The sequence below is a fragment of the Scyliorhinus torazame genome, chromosome 11 (assembly GCF_047496885.1).
Source record: "Scyliorhinus torazame isolate Kashiwa2021f chromosome 11, sScyTor2.1, whole genome shotgun sequence".
Taxonomy (NCBI): Eukaryota; Metazoa; Chordata; class Chondrichthyes; order Carcharhiniformes; family Scyliorhinidae; genus Scyliorhinus; species Scyliorhinus torazame.
In genome coordinates, this window is record NC_092717.1 from 36,799,305 (window position 1) to 36,815,800 (window position 16,496).

Consider the following 16,496-nt stretch of genomic DNA (forward strand, 5'->3'; position numbering starts at 1 on the left):
GCCTGTCCACTGTCTACAACACACAAGTCAATAGTTTGATGGAGTCCTCTCCACTTTCCTAATTGAGTGCAACTCCAACAACACTCAAGAAGTTCAACAACATTCAAGACAAAGCAGTTTGTATAATCAGTAGGCTATCCACTACCTTAAACTTTCACTCCCTCCATCACCGTTTCACAGGGGTAGCAGTGTGTACAATCTGCAAGATGCACAGCAGCCACTCACCGAAGCTCCTCCCACAGCACCTTTGAAACCTGTGACCTTCACCACCTAGAAGGGCAAGGGCAGCAGATGCATGGGAGCACCATCACCTGCAACCTGCCCTCGAAGTACACACCAACCTGTCTTGGAACTATATCGCTGTTCCTTCCTGAGCATGATTTGAAAGGGAATGGAAGAGCCTGTCTCTAACAGAGTGCATAATGTCTCAGGCTGTCATGCCGATGTCTGCATCCATGACAATTCCTTTGCTCATGTGTACTTTTCCTGGTTATCCTTGGCAAGGTCCCTCACTGTTGCCATTTGCATTCACATTCTTAGAGGGCAGCCTTTGTTTCCAAGGGGTCATCCATTTTAACTGAGGTGGCCATACAAAAGCAAAATATTGCAGATGCTGCATCAAGCTGAAATTGTAACTTTGTTTCTCTGTCCTCAGATGTTGCCTGTCATGGTCACTATTTCCAGCATTTCAGCACGACCTGAGATGTATTAATAGAAAGCAACACTTTCAAGGTTGGACTTTCAGTTTCTCTCCATTTTGTTTGCAGCCTGGCCTCAGAAATCAAGTTGAGTCTTAGTCAGTAATAGCAATGCAGAGATTGCAATCAAATGCTGCAAACAGGATATGGACCTTTCCAGACAGCTGCCACTTTATACAGATGTATTTTATTTGGTTACTTTGGTTAAGTTGCATTCTTATTATTCGGATAGATAGCGAGGCCCAGAAACCTTTGGTTGATGGATTTAGTCCAAAATCATGTCCCGCGGGCTCTGCATAAATGCTGATAACATTATCGGCGCTTGATTTGCTATGACCGTGCAGTGATGAAAAATTATTTTGCTTCATCTTCATTTTCTTTTCAGCTTAAGTGCTCACCCTGTATTTTCTTTTGAGATTTGGATGGCATGTGTGGGTGTGTGAGTGTGTGGGTGTGTGCGAGCTGTGTAGGTGTGGGTATGTGTACACATCTGATGGGGAGAGCGGAGGTCAGGGTTGTGGATCTTGTGAAAGACTCTTTCCTGAATGATCTATTTCTTTGTCTTGGCATGGTTTTCAAACACTATCCTTGATGGTTTATAATTCATTACATAAGGTGAGTTCAACTTTTAAAAATACTGCACATTAGTACACACCCATAAGGTATAAGGTAAATTGTGATCTAGTCTTTGACAGCCAACTCCTGCAAGTTAAAATAAAGGATAATTGCACATGCTCTCGGGCACAATTGGAATACGTCTTCAACTATACAGTGCTCGCTGATTATGCTTAAATGAGGGAAGATTTTCAATTGTGTACAATGATGTCAGCACAATGTGGAAAGGCTTCTTAGATTTGTTTTTCATTTAAATTTAATGAATTGGCTGTCAACATAAATAACGTTCATTGGAAAGCTCGCCCACTGGGAGGAGGGGTTTTAGGCAGGCCCAAGGTCATTTTTGGTGACCTGCATCTCTTAAGAGGGCAGTACTCATTGTGAAGCTAATCTAAAGTCTATTTCCGTACTGCATGCCAATATACATCGACTGGATTCTCTGACAATGTGAACATTTTAGTGGAACAAGTTTGCAGGTTTAAGAATATCCCCACCCCATCAGGTGGGAAGAGGCTGTCCTGCCACACTGCCAGGTGAGAATATTACTAAAGTAGCATGTCAGTGTCAGAGGTTTTGCCCATCTCACCTGGAGGCAGTGCAGAAAAATGTTCAATTACCTTTCCCAGGCTGTTAAGGTAAGACGCCCATTCAAAGCTCTGTACCACTGTACAGCCTATCAATGATAGGCTTCAGTACCACTGAGAGCTCGCTGTTCCTATAGAACTGAGACACACCTCAAAATGGTGGGCCCTCATATCACTGGCTTCTATTCAGCATTGCAGACCATTTAAGCTGAAAGGGAACAGTTTTTTTTCACTGTGATTCACAATGTGTGTATAGACCGTGTAAACAAAGTAAAGAAAAAAGCTGCAAATATTGGGAATCTAATTTTGGAAATGTACGCAGGCTGTGAAGAGAAAAGGCAGCCTCGAGTATAACCTTCATGAAAACTGAAAACATTAACGTGGGAAAGAATTTACAAAGTTTCAAATAAAAAGGGGAAAGCAATGAAAGGAAACTACAGACTCTTCAATCAAAGGAAAAAACTTTCGCAAAAGTTTAAATAAAATGACGGAAAGGATCAACTAAGCTGATTAAGAACTACTTAACCAATGAAATTCCTTTCTCTGATTAGAGAGCCATTTAGTCCGCCCTGCTTCTCTTTCCTATCCACATCTACCAATGTTTTCGATTCTGATGAAGGACCATCTGAAGTGTTAACCTGTCTTCCTTTTAAAGATGCTGATTAACTGTATATTTCGGGTGGCGCAATGGTTAGCACTGCTGTCTCACGGTGCCGAGGACCCAGGTTCGGTCCTGGCCCCAGGTCACTGTCCGTGTGGAGTTGCACATCCTCCCCGTGTCTCCGTGGGTCTTAACCCCACAAAGATATGCAGGGTAGGTAGATTCACTACGCTTAATTGCCCTGAAATTGGAAAAACAAAATTGGGCAGTAAATTTAAAACATTTCCAACATTTACTGCTTATCAAGAAAAAAAAGCTAGTTTACAGCAAGTGTGAATGAAATGTGTGCTGGGAGTCTCCGGCCATTGAGATTCTCTGTTCTTGCTGGCCGTGCACCACCGCTCGCGGGTATCCTGATGGCATGGGGTGGCTGAATGGGAAATTCCATTGACACGCAGCTGGAGGATGGAATCCTGCCACCAGCAAACGGCACACCGCCGAGAAGCACAAGGCAGGTGGACCAGAGAATCCAGCCCATAATATCTGAGTGTTCTTTGATTTCCTCTCTCATGTTGTTTATAACATCCTCTTCCAAGGGTAGCACGGTGGCGCAGTGGTTAGTACTGCTGCCTCAGAGTGCTGAGGACCCGGGTTCGATCCTGTACCCGGGTCACTGTCCATGTGGAGTTCGCACATTCTCCCTGTGTCTGCGTGTGTCTCACCCCCACAACAAAAAAAGGATGTACAGGGTAGGTGAATTGGACACGCTAAATTGTCCCATAACTGAAAAGAAATGTATAATCCCATCGTCTTCCAAGTGGAGTCTTTCAAGACATTTGGCAGCCAAAGGAAGTGCAGGCTCTGACCTTCTACTACTGTGAAGGCAATTCCCTGTACCTTACGCTGGTCTCCTACCAGAGTTATGGAGGGGAGACTGGGAGCATGCCCATGGAACTTCAGATACCTGGCATTTCAAAATCTGCTGAGAAAAAAGAGACTCAGGAGCCAAATATTAGAAGAGGACAGACCTAAAAAAAACTTCTAAGCTCGATATTTGAAGGTGCGCACAGCATGGAATGTTCAGGTGAGGTAAAAATATGAAGTAATCAATTTTGGAAAAGTGTCTAAGGAGTGACACAGAAGGGAGAATGGGGAAAATATGAATGGCAGAGTAGTCAGAAATAAATAGATAGGATTTGCAATATTAGCAATGAAGATTCAGGACCTGAGGAAGGAGCTGCGCTCCGAAAGCTGGTGATTCAAAACAAACCTGTTGGACTTTAACCTGGTGTTGTAAGACTTCTAGCAATGAAGATGTCAGCTCATTTGTACATAACTAACCCTCCACTATTAAGTAAAGTAAGCAACCTGTTTGTTTTAAATAGGTTAACACCTTATTAATATAACTGGGAAAATGTGCAGATCAGGTTAGATGAAGCAGAATGCGATGGGGCTTGTGTGGAGCATAAACACTGAGGGAGGCACCTTGGACCAAGTGGCATGGTTTTGTGCTGTAAGTTCAAAGCCATTCCAGCCAATCTAAGAATCATATGGACAAGCGAACACAGTTGTTGCTAACATTTGCATTTCAGTTTGTTAAAATTGTGCTTTAAGGTCTGATTCTGTAGTCAGACGTCGCCAGTAAAGAATATGGCTTAATCAGTACTCTAGTAATCTAGAGTACTGATTAACTTACTTACCTTGCAGGTCAGCTGTTTAGTTCGGGAGTGAGAGCTGGGACCTTAGAATCAGCGTGGGGATTTGAAAAAGCGCGGGAGCTGCGAGGCAGAGGGGACCGTTTAAAAGGTCGCTGCCTGGGCTGAGGTAAGTACTGATTAACTTACTTACCTTGCAGGTCAGCTGTTTAGTTCGGGAGTGAGAGCTGGGACCTTAGAATCAGCGCGGGAATTTGAAAAAGCGCGGGAGCTGCGAGGCAGAGGGGACCGTTTAAAAGGTCGCTGCCTGTGGTGAGGTAAGTACTGATTAACTTACTTACCTTGCAGGTCAGCTGTTTAGTTTGGGAGTGAGAGCTGGGACCTTAGAATCAGCGCGGGAATTTGAAAAAGCGCGGGAGCTGCGAGGCAGAGGGGACCGTTTAAAAGGTCGCTGCCTGGGGTGAGGTAAGTACTGATTAACTTACTTACCTTGCAGGTCAGCTGTTTAGTTCGGGAGTGAGAGCTGGGACCTTAGAATCAGCGCGGGAATTTGAAAAAGCGCAGGAGCTGCGAGGCAGAGGGGACCGTTTAAAAGGTCGCTGCCTGGGCTGAGGTAAGTACTGATTAACTTACTTACCTTGCAGGTCAGCTGTTTAGTTCGGGAGTGAGAGCTGGGACCTTAGAATCAGCGCGGGAATTTGAAAAAGCGCGGGAGCTGCGAGGCAGAGGGGACCGTTTAAAAGGTCGCTGCCTGGGGTGAGGTCAGCTGTTTAGTTCGGGAGTGAGAGCTGGGACCTTAGAATCAGCGCGGGAATTTGAAAAAGCGCGGGAGCTGCGAGGCAGAGGGGACCGTTTAAAAGGTCGCTGCCTGGGTGAGGTAAGTACTGATTAACTTACTTACCTTGCAGGCCAAGTCGATTTCAGCAGGAGCGGAGCAGGCTAGTCCATTTCAGCGGGGGCAGTGCAGAAGTGATTTCTGGGAGGGAAGTCTTTCCTTTAAATTTTTTTTTTTTTAATTTTAGTGTTTAAGGTGGGAACAGGAAGTCGACCCGCTGACTTCTAGGAAGACCTTCACCAATAAATTCTGGTGGAGAGGAAACCCGAGACACTACACCTGTAGTGTCTCCCACCCGCCTTCCTCCTCTAACCTAATAATAAAACCCATTGGTGTGAGGTAAGTACCATATTTTATTATTGTTATTAATATTTTTTTATATAAAAAATTTAATTTAGTTGTCAGCCAGATCTTGGTAGAAAGTTAGAGGGATGGCAGGGAAGGGAGTGCAATGTTCCTCCTGCAGGATGTTTGAGGTGAGGGATGCCGTTTGTGTCCCTGCTGATTTTACCTGCAGGAAGTGCTGCCATCTCCAGCTCCTCCAAGACCGAGTTAGGGAACTGGAGTTGGAAGAACTTTGGATCATTCGGGAGGCAGAGGGGGTCATAGATAGCAGCTTCAGGGAATTAGTTACACCAAAGATTGGAGATAGATGGGTAACTGTAAGAGGGACTGGGAAAAAACAGTCAGTGCAGGGATCCCCTGCGGTCGTTCCCCTGAGAAACAAGTATACCGCTTTGGATACTTGTGGGGGGGGGGACTTACCAGGGGTAAGCCATGGGGTACGGGCCTCTGGCACGGAGTCTGTCCCTGTTGCTCAGAAGGGAAGGGGGGAGAGGAGCAGAGCATTAGTAATTGGGGACTCGATAGTCAGGGGCACAGATAGGAGATTTTGTGGGAGCGTGAGAGACTCACGTTTGGTATGTTGCCTCCCAGGTGCAAGGGTACGTGATGTCTCGGATCGTGTTTTCCGGGTCCTTAAGGGGGAGGGGGAGCAGCCCCAAGTCGTGGTCCACATTGGCACCAACGACATAGGTAGGAAAGGGGACAAGGATGTCAGGCAGGCTTTCAGGGAGCTAGGATGGAAGCTCAGAACTAGAACAAACAGAGTTGTTATCTCTGGGTTGTTGCCCGTGCCACGTGATAGTGAGATGAGGAATAGGGAGAGAGAGCAATTAAACACGTGGCTACAGGGATGGTGCAGGCGGGAGGGATTCAGATTTCTGGATAACTGGGGCTCTTTCTGGGGAAGGTGGGACCTCTACAGACAGGATGGTCTACATCTGAACCTGCGGGGCACAAATATCCTGGGGGGGAGATTTGTTAGTGCTCTTTGGGGGGGTTTAAACTAATGCAGCAGGGACATGAGAACCTGGATTGTAGTTTTAGGGTAAGGGAGAATGAGAGTATAGAGGTCAGGAGCTCAGATTTGACGTCGCAGGAGGGGGCCAGTGTTCAGGTAGGTGGTTTGAAGTGTGTCTACTTCAATGCCAGGAGTATACGAAATAAGGTAGGGGAACTGGCAGCATGGGTTGTACCTGGGACTTCGATGTTGTGGCCATTTCGGAGACATGGATAGAGCAGGGACAGGAATGGATGTTGCAGGTTCCGGGGTTTAGGTGTTTTAGTAAGCTCAGAGAAGGAGGCAAAAGAGGGGGAGGTGTGGCGCTGCTAGTCAAGAGCAGTATTACGGTGGCGGAGAGGATGCTAGATGGGGACTCATCTTCCGAGGTAGTATGGGCTGAGGTTAGAAACATGAAAGGAGAGGTCACACTGTTGGTAGTCTTCTATAGGCCTCCAAATAGTTCTAGGGATGTAGAGGAAAGGATGGCGAGGATGATCCTGGATAAGAGCGAAAGTAACAGGGTAGTTATTATGGGAGACTTTAACTTTCCAAATATTGACTGGAAAAGATATAGTTCGAGTACATTAGATGGGTCGTTTTTTGTACAGTGTGTGCAGGAGGGTTTCCTGACACAGTTTGTTGACAGGCCAACAAGAGGCGAGGCCACATTGGATTTGGTTTTGGGTAATGAACCAGGCCAGGTGTTGGATTTGGAGGTAGGTGAGCACTTTGGGGACAGTGACCACAATTCGGTGACGTTTACGTTAAGGATGGAAAGGGATAAGTATACACCGCAGGGCAAGAGTTATAGCTGGGGGAAGGGAAATTATGATGCCATTAGACGTGACTTGGGGGGGATAAGGTGGAGAAGTAGGCTGCAAGTGTTGGACACACTGGATAAGTGGAGCTTGTTCAAGGATCAGCTACTGCGTGTTCTTGATAAGTATGTACCGGTCAGGCAGGGAGGAAGGTGCCGAGCGAGGGAACCGTGGTTTACCAAAGAAGTGGAATCTCTTGTTAAGAGGAAGAAGGAGGCCTATGTGAAGATGAGGTGTGAAGTTTCAGTTGGGGCGATGGATAGTTACAAGGTAGCGAGGAAGGATCTAAAGAGAGAGCTAAGACGAGCAAGGAGGGGACATGAGAAGTATTTGGCAGGAAGGATCAAGGAAAACCCAAAAGCTTTCTATAGGTATGTCAGGAATAAGCGAATGACTAGGGACAGAGTAGGACCAGTCAAGGACAGGGATGGGAAGTTGTGTGTAGAGTCTGAAGAGATAGGCGAGATACTAAATGAATATTTTTTGTCAGTATTCACTCAGGAAAAAGATAATGTTGTGGAGGAGAATGCTGAGCTCCAGGTAAATAGATTAGATGGCATTGAGGTACGTAGGGAAGAGGTGTTGGCAATTCTGGACAGGCTGAAAATAGATAAGTCCCCGGGACCTGATGGGATTTATCCTAGGATTCTCTGGGAGGCCAGGGAAGAGATTGCTGGACCATTGGCTTTGATTTTTATGTCATCATTGGCTACAGGAATAGTGCCAGAGGACTGGAGGATAGCAAATGTGGTCCCTTTGTTCAAAAAGGGGAGCAGAGACAACCCCGGCAACTATAGGCCGGTGAGCCTCACGTCTGTAGTGGGTAAAGTCTTGGAGGGGATTATAAGAGACAAGATTTATAATCATCTAGATAGTAATAATATGATCAGGGATAGTCAGCATGGCTTTGTGAAGGGTAGGTCATGCCTCACAAACCTTATCGAGTTCTTTGAGAAGGTGACTGAACAGGTAGATGAGGGTAGAGCAGTTGATGTGGTGTATATGGATTTCAGCAAAGCGCTTGATAAGGTTCCCCACGGTAGGCTATTGCCGAAAATACGGAGGCTGGGGATTGAGGGTGATTTAGAGATGTGGATCAGAAATTGGCTAGCTGAAAGAAGACAGAGGGTGGTGGTTGATGGGAAATGTTCAGAATGGAGTTCCGTCACAAGTGGAGTACCACAAGGATCTGTTCTGGGGCCGTTGCTGTTTGTCATTTTTATCAATGACCTAGAGGAAGGCGCAGAAGGGTGGGTGAGTAAATTTGCTGACGATACTAAAGTCGGTGGTGTTGTCGATAGTGTGGAAGGAAGTAGCAGGTTACAGAGGGATATAGATAAGCTGCAGAGCTGGGCTGAGAGGTGGCAAATGGAGTTTAATGTAGAGAAGTGTGAGGTGATTCACTTTGGAAGGAATAACAGGAATGTGGAATATTTGGCTAATGGAAAAGTTCTTGAAAGTGTGGATGAGCAGAGGGATCTAGGTGTCCATGTACATAGATCCCTGAAAGTTGCCACCCAGGTTGATAGGGTGGTGAAGAAGGCCTATGGAGTGTTGGCCTTTATTGGTAGAGGGATTGAGTTCCGGAGTCAGGAGGTCATGTTGCAGCTGTACAGAACTCTGGTACGGCCGCATTTGGAGTATTGCGTACAGTTCTGGTCACCGCATTATAGGAAGGACGTGGAGGCTTTGGAGCGGGTGCAGAGGAGATTTACCAGGATGTTGCCTGGTATGGAGGGAAAATCTTATGAGGAAAGGCTGATGGACTCGAGGTTGTTTTCGTTGGAGAGAAGAAGGTTAAGAGGAGACTTAATAGAGGCATACAAAATGATTAGGGGGTTGGATAGGGTGGACAGTGAGAGCCTTCTCCCGCGGATGGAAATGGCTGGCACGAGGGGACATAACTTTAAACTGAGGGGTAATAGATATAGGACAGAGGTTAGAGGTAGGTTCTTTACGCAAAGAGTAGTGAGGCCGTGGAATGCCCTACCTGCTACAGTAGTGAACTCGCCAACATTGAGGGCATTTAAAAGTTTATTGGATAAACATATGGATGATAATGGTATAGTGTAGGTTAGATGGCTTTTGTTTCGGTGCAACATCGTGGGCCGAAGGGCCTGTACTGCGCTGTATTGTTCTATGTTCTATGTTCTATGGCTCACAGATTGTAGAACAGGAAATCACAGGCATTTTATTCTCGAGCATGTGGGCCTGCATTCCTTGTAAGTGCCTTTATTGAGAGATACGATACTGTGATCTGTTTTGAAATAGTCTACGGTCAATCCATACTATTTGATTCATTTTATTAATGAATCATTGAGAATATCTTGTGAACCACCCTGGGTTAAATACAAAGAAAATCAAGGAGTCAGGGAGATCACAATTTCCCTCATCCTGTCTTTAGTTTGAAAATTGAATTGATCCCAATTGACCAGTTTAAACAAATACCCACAATCGCTGAGAGTGAATGTGACACTTTGCCAGGTGGTGGGAAGGAATGGAAAAAATTTTGGAAAGAAAAGTCACACGCCAAAGAGATTGGGTGGGATTTCCGACCCATTGAAGGTGACTCCACTTGGTGGGTTTCCCGGCGATGGGACGGATGAGCCACCCAAACGTCTTAGACATCAGCAGGACCAGAAGATCCCACCCGCTGTCAATCGCGAGCTGCCTCTCCCACTGGACAATACGCAGTGGGGGGGGGGGGGGGGGGTAGAAACTCCTGCCCATTGTCTTTTAATTGCTCCAGGCAGTAAGGCTATATGGAAACCTAACAGTAAAACACTATCACCCTGATGAGAAGACAAATGAAAGGTGTTTGGGTATATCAGAGTGCAGAGAGCTGAGTCCACAAGGGGCTATGTTCTCCATAGTTTGGAAAGAATGGGCGGTTTGGAGGGGCTCATTGGCCTCTTCTTGCACATCCTTTCTTGAGGTCCTTTGAAAAACAATATTAATCGTTCAAACTGTAGAGTTTTAGGCAGAAGACAAACACAAACCTGCATTTACATGGCATGTTTCCAGAAGTCTCAGAAACAGCTCCAATCGCTTCAGGAATTGTAACTGTGGCACGCTATTCTTGACAGCAAAATAGGAAGTGTGCACCACTTCCACTCTCTGGCTAATTTTTGCTGGTTGCTACGGAATTCCTATTAAAAGTTAAAGTGCCGGCAGAGCGTATAGGCGACATGTGATGGGGAAAACATTGCAGTTGTGAAATCCTCCACCAGCTGACAACGCTGCAGCTACAAGCCAGCCATAGGAGCCTCCCAGTCAAATGGGGAGGCTCTTCATCATTGCTGCAACTTTCCTCTCCAACTCGATTGTCATTGGCGCAAGACTTACTGAAAGCACAAAGGTGGCAAGAGTATTTTTCAAATTTAAATGTCATTGCAAATGTTTCATATTACTTTCATTTCACTTTATTAATGCATGCATCTTCACTGTTGTGGAGACTAGCTTAAGTCAGAGAGCTATATATACTGGCTTGGCGCATGATTGGTATGCATTGGTAGTTATGGGGGAGTGAGGGATATTTATCATTTTGGAAGAAACAATGTTGTGTTTTTTGTTGTTTCTTTATTGAATGGTCACCTTAGCATTCAGTCCTCTACTCGCCGCTCGGGGGAACATAGCGGAATTTGCAGGGCAACTGGCCCCAAAGGACGTTGTCAAAGGTCACTCTCAGTGGGGATAATAAAAGTTTTATAGTTGAACTCAAAGCCTTGGAATGGACTCTGCCAGCCAACATCCTGAGATGGACTCGTATGTGGACAGTACTGACACCACCCTCTAGGCCTCTTACTTTCTTACTGTGACTGATCCTACCTAATTAAGGCTCCTGCCTAAATAAGTAATCCCCTCCTGTCAAGTTTTTCATTCTTGCAGGCCCTTTAAGATCCTCCCCATTGATTTTTTAAAAAATGAATTAGTTTCACTGTTACATAAGCAAATGTAGCCACTTGTTAATCTGTACTTTTCTGGTATTGGTTCAGGGAGCAAAGTTAGTTCGAAGACTGGGAGAACACTGCTCTTTGAATATTGTCATAAAACCTTATCATCCATTTGCTGAATTAGAGACTTCTCATTCTGGTAAGTGCTATCTACACTTTTGCTAATGATCTCATAAATAAGAGATAATGTTCCGACAATGTCTGTAAGGTCTCCTGTAATGGTTTTGTCAATAATATTTAGTGAAGTTTTCAAATCACATGTACAATATCCTGGGTCTATAATATGCCTAAACTAAGTGATGTAATATAGACTTCCTGCTTGCTGGAGGGAGAAGTTGCTTGCTTCAGCAAGATGTTCAAAAAGTCCATGACACTGTTCGATTTGATAATTGCCTACTTTATATCAAGAAGATACACAGTTGGAATAACCCATGGGATTTCGAGTTAATCTGATCATCACAGTTGTGAAGAGCCAACATTCTCCCTTCTTTTTATTCCAAAATGGTGTCGCACACAGCTCCCTTCAATATTATGAAGGTTATGCACAATGTTAGCTAGAACTCGATGGTAGCATTCTTCTCTGATTAAGAAGATTGCGAGTGCGAGTCCCACCCAAGGACTTGAGCACAAAATGTGGTCTGGCAGGCCCGTGCAGTACAAAAGGAGTGCAACACTGTTGACGGTGGCACTCTTTGGATACCTTGGTGAGCTGTGGCTCCTCAGGTCATCAAGTAAGATCCCATGGTATTACTTTGAAGAAGAGTAGGGGAATCCCCATGGCTTCTGGCCAACATTTCTCTCTCAGCCAACTGCATTAAAACAGATCATCTTGGTCATTGTCACAGTACTGATGGTGGACCTCTTAATGGGCAAATTGGCTGTGTGATTTCTGACAATACAGAAGTGCCTTAAGTTCAAAAGTGCACATATTGGCTGTGGAGTGTTTCGGGAAGTCTTTCTTTTTCATTTGGAGGAGAGTAGGGGAGAAATATGAAAGGAAAGAAAGAGTTGGCATGAGGCCAGGTTCTCTGAGCGGGATGCGCTACCGCATTCTGCAGAGAATCCTTTGAGTTCTTTCTAAACATTCATCAGCCAGTCGTTTATGGAATCAGTAAATGGAACAAGTATGCACAGCTTTAAAACACCAATCACTTCACATTTTATATTCATTACATACTTCTATATTTATGTTTTCATTTATATTGCCCACGTTTGTCAAGGGGCTGACAGAACTACTTAATTTTAAACATTGCAATGGCATATCTAATTGTTTTTCATGTTTTACATTTATTTGCCCAAATGATGCTGTGACAATATTCTTCTGCAACTGAGAAGATGTTTGTTTTTTTGCAATGGTACCTTTCTTGTTTTTGGTATGGTTTCAGAGATGCTGACAGTATTTTAGGGCAGGATTTTCCAACCCTTCCCACCGGGGGATGACTTCCACTGATGGGTTTCCCAGCATGATGAGCCATGCAATACGGCATGGACATCTGCGGACCAATGGCAGCCGCCTCCACTGCTGGAAAAAACATTCTGCGAGGTGGGGTGGGGGGGCGGTGGGGGGGGGGGGGGGTGATATCATGGGTGTGTTGTGATTCACTGACTGACCACTAGGAGTCCCCTTAATATATTAGTGAATGTTAGAGTCAGGTGAACCCTCAGACTGGCTGGAGGAAGCTGGAGAGGTTGCTTGTGCTTGATCATACTATTATTCATCTGTTGTTTTGTATATAGTTTGCCCACAGTTGATGTTAATAAATTATTTATGGCTTTAGCTAAAAGTGTTCTTGTAATATAAATCAGGCCATTCAACAGGAACATTACGGGGGGGGGGGGGGGGGGGGGGGGCAGAAAATCCAGCCCTAACATATGACACTTTGAAGGATATCACATCCGAACCTGATGCTGTCCTTGTCTGACATCCTCATATGTCAATTTACAACTCCATTCATTGGATATTGGGAAGGAATTGGGACCCAACAGGGGCCACAGGTCAAATTGGGATCCTTCCACTTCGGAATAACTCAGTACTGCACCAGAATGTGCCTGTATGCCTGAACCAGTGGATTGAACCATTCCATTTTTCATGGTTGTTTCACTAAACAGGGTGTGAAGTTGTTCCATTCCACGGGATACAAGCTGACAACATCTAACACATTGTTCTGAAAATGCTGTCCTTGTTAAGAATAGATGGTTCTGCAAAAAAAATGATAGAGAGAGAGATTTCAGGCAAATGCCGTTCCCAAGCTTGCATTCCACAGAGCAATTGTAGGGACTTAATTTTTACATCTTGCTTTCTTCCTCGCTCAATTTTATAGCCCCACCTTTACAAACAAATTGGTAAAGTACAGTGCACCACCCTTGACAGTGGTTTCTATGAGTCTTGACTGCGTTTGAATCTAATGTTGCATTCGATGACCCCTTTTTTTTGTGGGTTCTGCTTTAATTCAGGTATTCATTTGAAGAATGGTTTGCTTGGCGCCAGTGGAACAAGGAAAATAATTTCCATATAACTGTAAGTGTCTGCATGTTCATCCACCCAGAACAATACACTTATTGTGCATACTGGATCGCAGAAATGTTCGAGAAAATTATTAGTCATGCTTCATCACTCACAGTGGTTTAGTGAGATAATGCAAATATATTATAGAGTCTTTCAGCTATTGTAAAAATGAACACTCACATTAATATGTTGGCTTAGCTTTGTGGCAGCAACAAAGCCTGCTCGAAATGCAATTTATAAGCCTGATGTTGTGCCTGTCAAACAATTAAAATATATATTGCCAATTAAGTTAATTGGATCTGTCCTTAAATAATTATTTAATTTTGTGTTTTTAGCTCACTGCCAGTAATCATTTTCCCACGATGTAAAATCTGTGTTAGAATTTGTGGAACAATAATAATTTCACTGAAAACCCCTTAAGTCTAGCGACATTGTGCTTGATGATAAATGGGCATTAAAGTTACAAAACACTGAGAGGTTACACGGGTCCATATGTAAATTAATTATTTTGTACTATACTATTTTTACACAACCATTTTAGCATGGAAAATAAATAGATTAGCATTGCATTGGAGTAGCACGGAGGTTTTATGTAAAGGGGTTAATCAATGTCCTACCAGAGGAAAATTTTAAGACCCAACCGTGAGTCTGCTTTCAAAATGTTAGTGCATTGTTTAGCTATTTATTAACAAATTTTGGAAATCATTGCCGCAACTGTCTCTTCTACAATATCAGTAATGAAATTTTAACTGTTTGAAATTTTGGATACCTTCAATTCCTTGCCCAATTTTGGCAAGTGCTTGGCCATTGTTGAACAAATAAATATATGATCTCATGTGAAGAGAATGTGAAGTCATCTGGGTATATTTGCTCCACCACAGTCCCTTCAGCTTGGTGGCAAATGGAGCAGAAAGCTGGGAAAACAGTATTTTGTTGAAAACAGCTGGAAGTTTGACATTCTCCTGTGTTTTCCAACTTGTGGAAAAAGACATTTTAACACAAATTTTCTGGTATTATTTCAACTTTATTGCTGAGTACTGCTCAACTAATTCTTGTTAATAGCTGACACTACCGATTGGTACTAAACTCCATCCAAAAACTCAACCATTCCTACAAACTACCCCTATAGTAGGATGCATAGACCAAGAAGCAGAAAAATGTTCCCTTCTAACAAATTATTTTCTGCAAGGTTTGGGACAGCCCAAAGAGAAAGGTGTTTAGCCACCTGTGCCACCTCCTGAATGATGAATTCACATCACCATTGACCTTCTTGTGGCAATTAAGAAAGTAAGGACTTTCAATGCCGCCAGCAGATTCTAAGATAGAGAACATAGAACAGTACAGCACAGAACAGGCTCTTCGGCCCTCGATGTTGTGCCGAGCATTGTCCGAAACCAAGATCAAGCTATCCCACTCCCTGTCATTCTGGTGTGCTCCATGAGCCTATCCAATAACCCCTTGTAAGTTCCTAAAGTGTCTGACTCAACACTATCACAGCAGGCAGTCCATTCCACACCCTAACCACTCTCTGAGTAAAGAACCTACCTCGGACATCCCTCCTATATCTCCCACCCTGAATCTTATAGTTATGCCCCCTTGTAACAGCTACATCCACCCGAGGAAATAGTCTCTGAACGTCCACTCTACCTATCCCCCTCATTATCCTATAAACCTCTACATAAGACAGGTGACTGAAGTACTCTTTGGCTATGCACACAATTTAATAGAACAGCAAATGCAATTATGGAAGGGGGTGTCACCCATCCTATAAAGCAGCACTAATAGAGAAATAAGCTGCTCACTGATGCTCAGTTTGGCTTTCGACAGGGTCACTTAGCTCCTGACGTCATTACAGCCTTGGACTGCCTATCAATTAGATCTCTAATGCCAAGCCAAAGCTACTGAGCTCACTAAAGCGATGGAAGGTGCACTTTGTGGCTGTAAGGAGCTAGGGGTCAGAACTTCAATGAAGTGGCAGGAGATGTACAATGGGTAGGGTAGGATGAGATAGTGGTCATTTAGGGGTTGGGGTGTAGTCGGGAATTTTGGGTGGTAGTTGGGTGATCGGGAGTAAGCAATGGGGGGGTTCAGGAGGATAGTTGGGGTGTCTGGGGTGACATGTGAGAGTACCTTTAAGAAATGGGTGTTTATAAATGGGTGTGTATGTAAATGTCTGTAGTGAGAGTACATTTAAGAAATGGGTGTTTACTACTGCAGTGATGGCAGAGAGTGGGTGGAGCTGGGCTGTCTGTCAGCTTTTTACTTTGGTTTTAGGCTGTTTGCTGCAGGGTGTGTTTTAGTTTAGTTTTCAGCGTTAGAGCTGAAGCCAGACAGAGCAGGTGTACTGTTGATCTCTCTGCCATGAAAAGACTATCTCTTGATCATTTGGTGAATTCAGAATTATAAATGTTCTCAGTAGTGAATGTAAACCTAATGTGCTTCTGTTAAAAGGTGTTTCTTTTCTCTTCTGGATGTTGTTTGGGAAGCTATTAAGGTTTACTTAGTGTTATATTCTTTGGGGGTCGTATTTGAATTGATGGTTGTTAAGATGTTCACTGTATGTTTTGAAAAGGTTAACTTGAGTTCATAGAATAAACATTGTTTTGCTTTAAAAAATACTTTTCCATTTCTGCTCTACTACACCTGTAAAGTGGGCCGTGTGCTCCCCATACCGCAATCTATTAAAAGTTGTGGGTCAGGTGAACTCCATGATACACTTTGGAGTTCTCTAAACCCTAGCCCATAACAAATTGGGCATTCGAGGGGGATAACAGTCTATCTATTGGATTGGCTTAGTGAATTTAAAGACAATGACGGGTGAACATATTCTGTAGTTGCTTTTCAGGTTTGGTATTTTAGTTTAAGTAGGGAGTGTGTTGTGGACAA

General features: G+C 44.1%; 1 long non-coding RNA gene across 2 annotated transcripts in view; it reads left to right on the top strand.

The window, feature by feature from the left end:
• The first annotated feature begins 1,194 nt into the window (after nucleotides 1–1,194).
• Nucleotides 1,195–16,496, top strand: part of LOC140385987 (uncharacterized) — a 72,470-nt gene continuing 57,168 nt past the window's right edge. The window contains exons 1-3 of one of the 2 annotated variants that reach the window (XR_011933506.1): nucleotides 1,195–1,313; nucleotides 11,147–11,243; nucleotides 13,559–13,622. This is a non-coding gene — a long non-coding RNA (uncharacterized lncRNA). Of the gene's footprint in view, nucleotides 1,314–5,209; nucleotides 5,328–11,146; nucleotides 11,244–13,558; nucleotides 13,623–16,496 lie in introns of those variants that run through there. The other variant, XR_011933507.1, reaches the window with a different exon arrangement.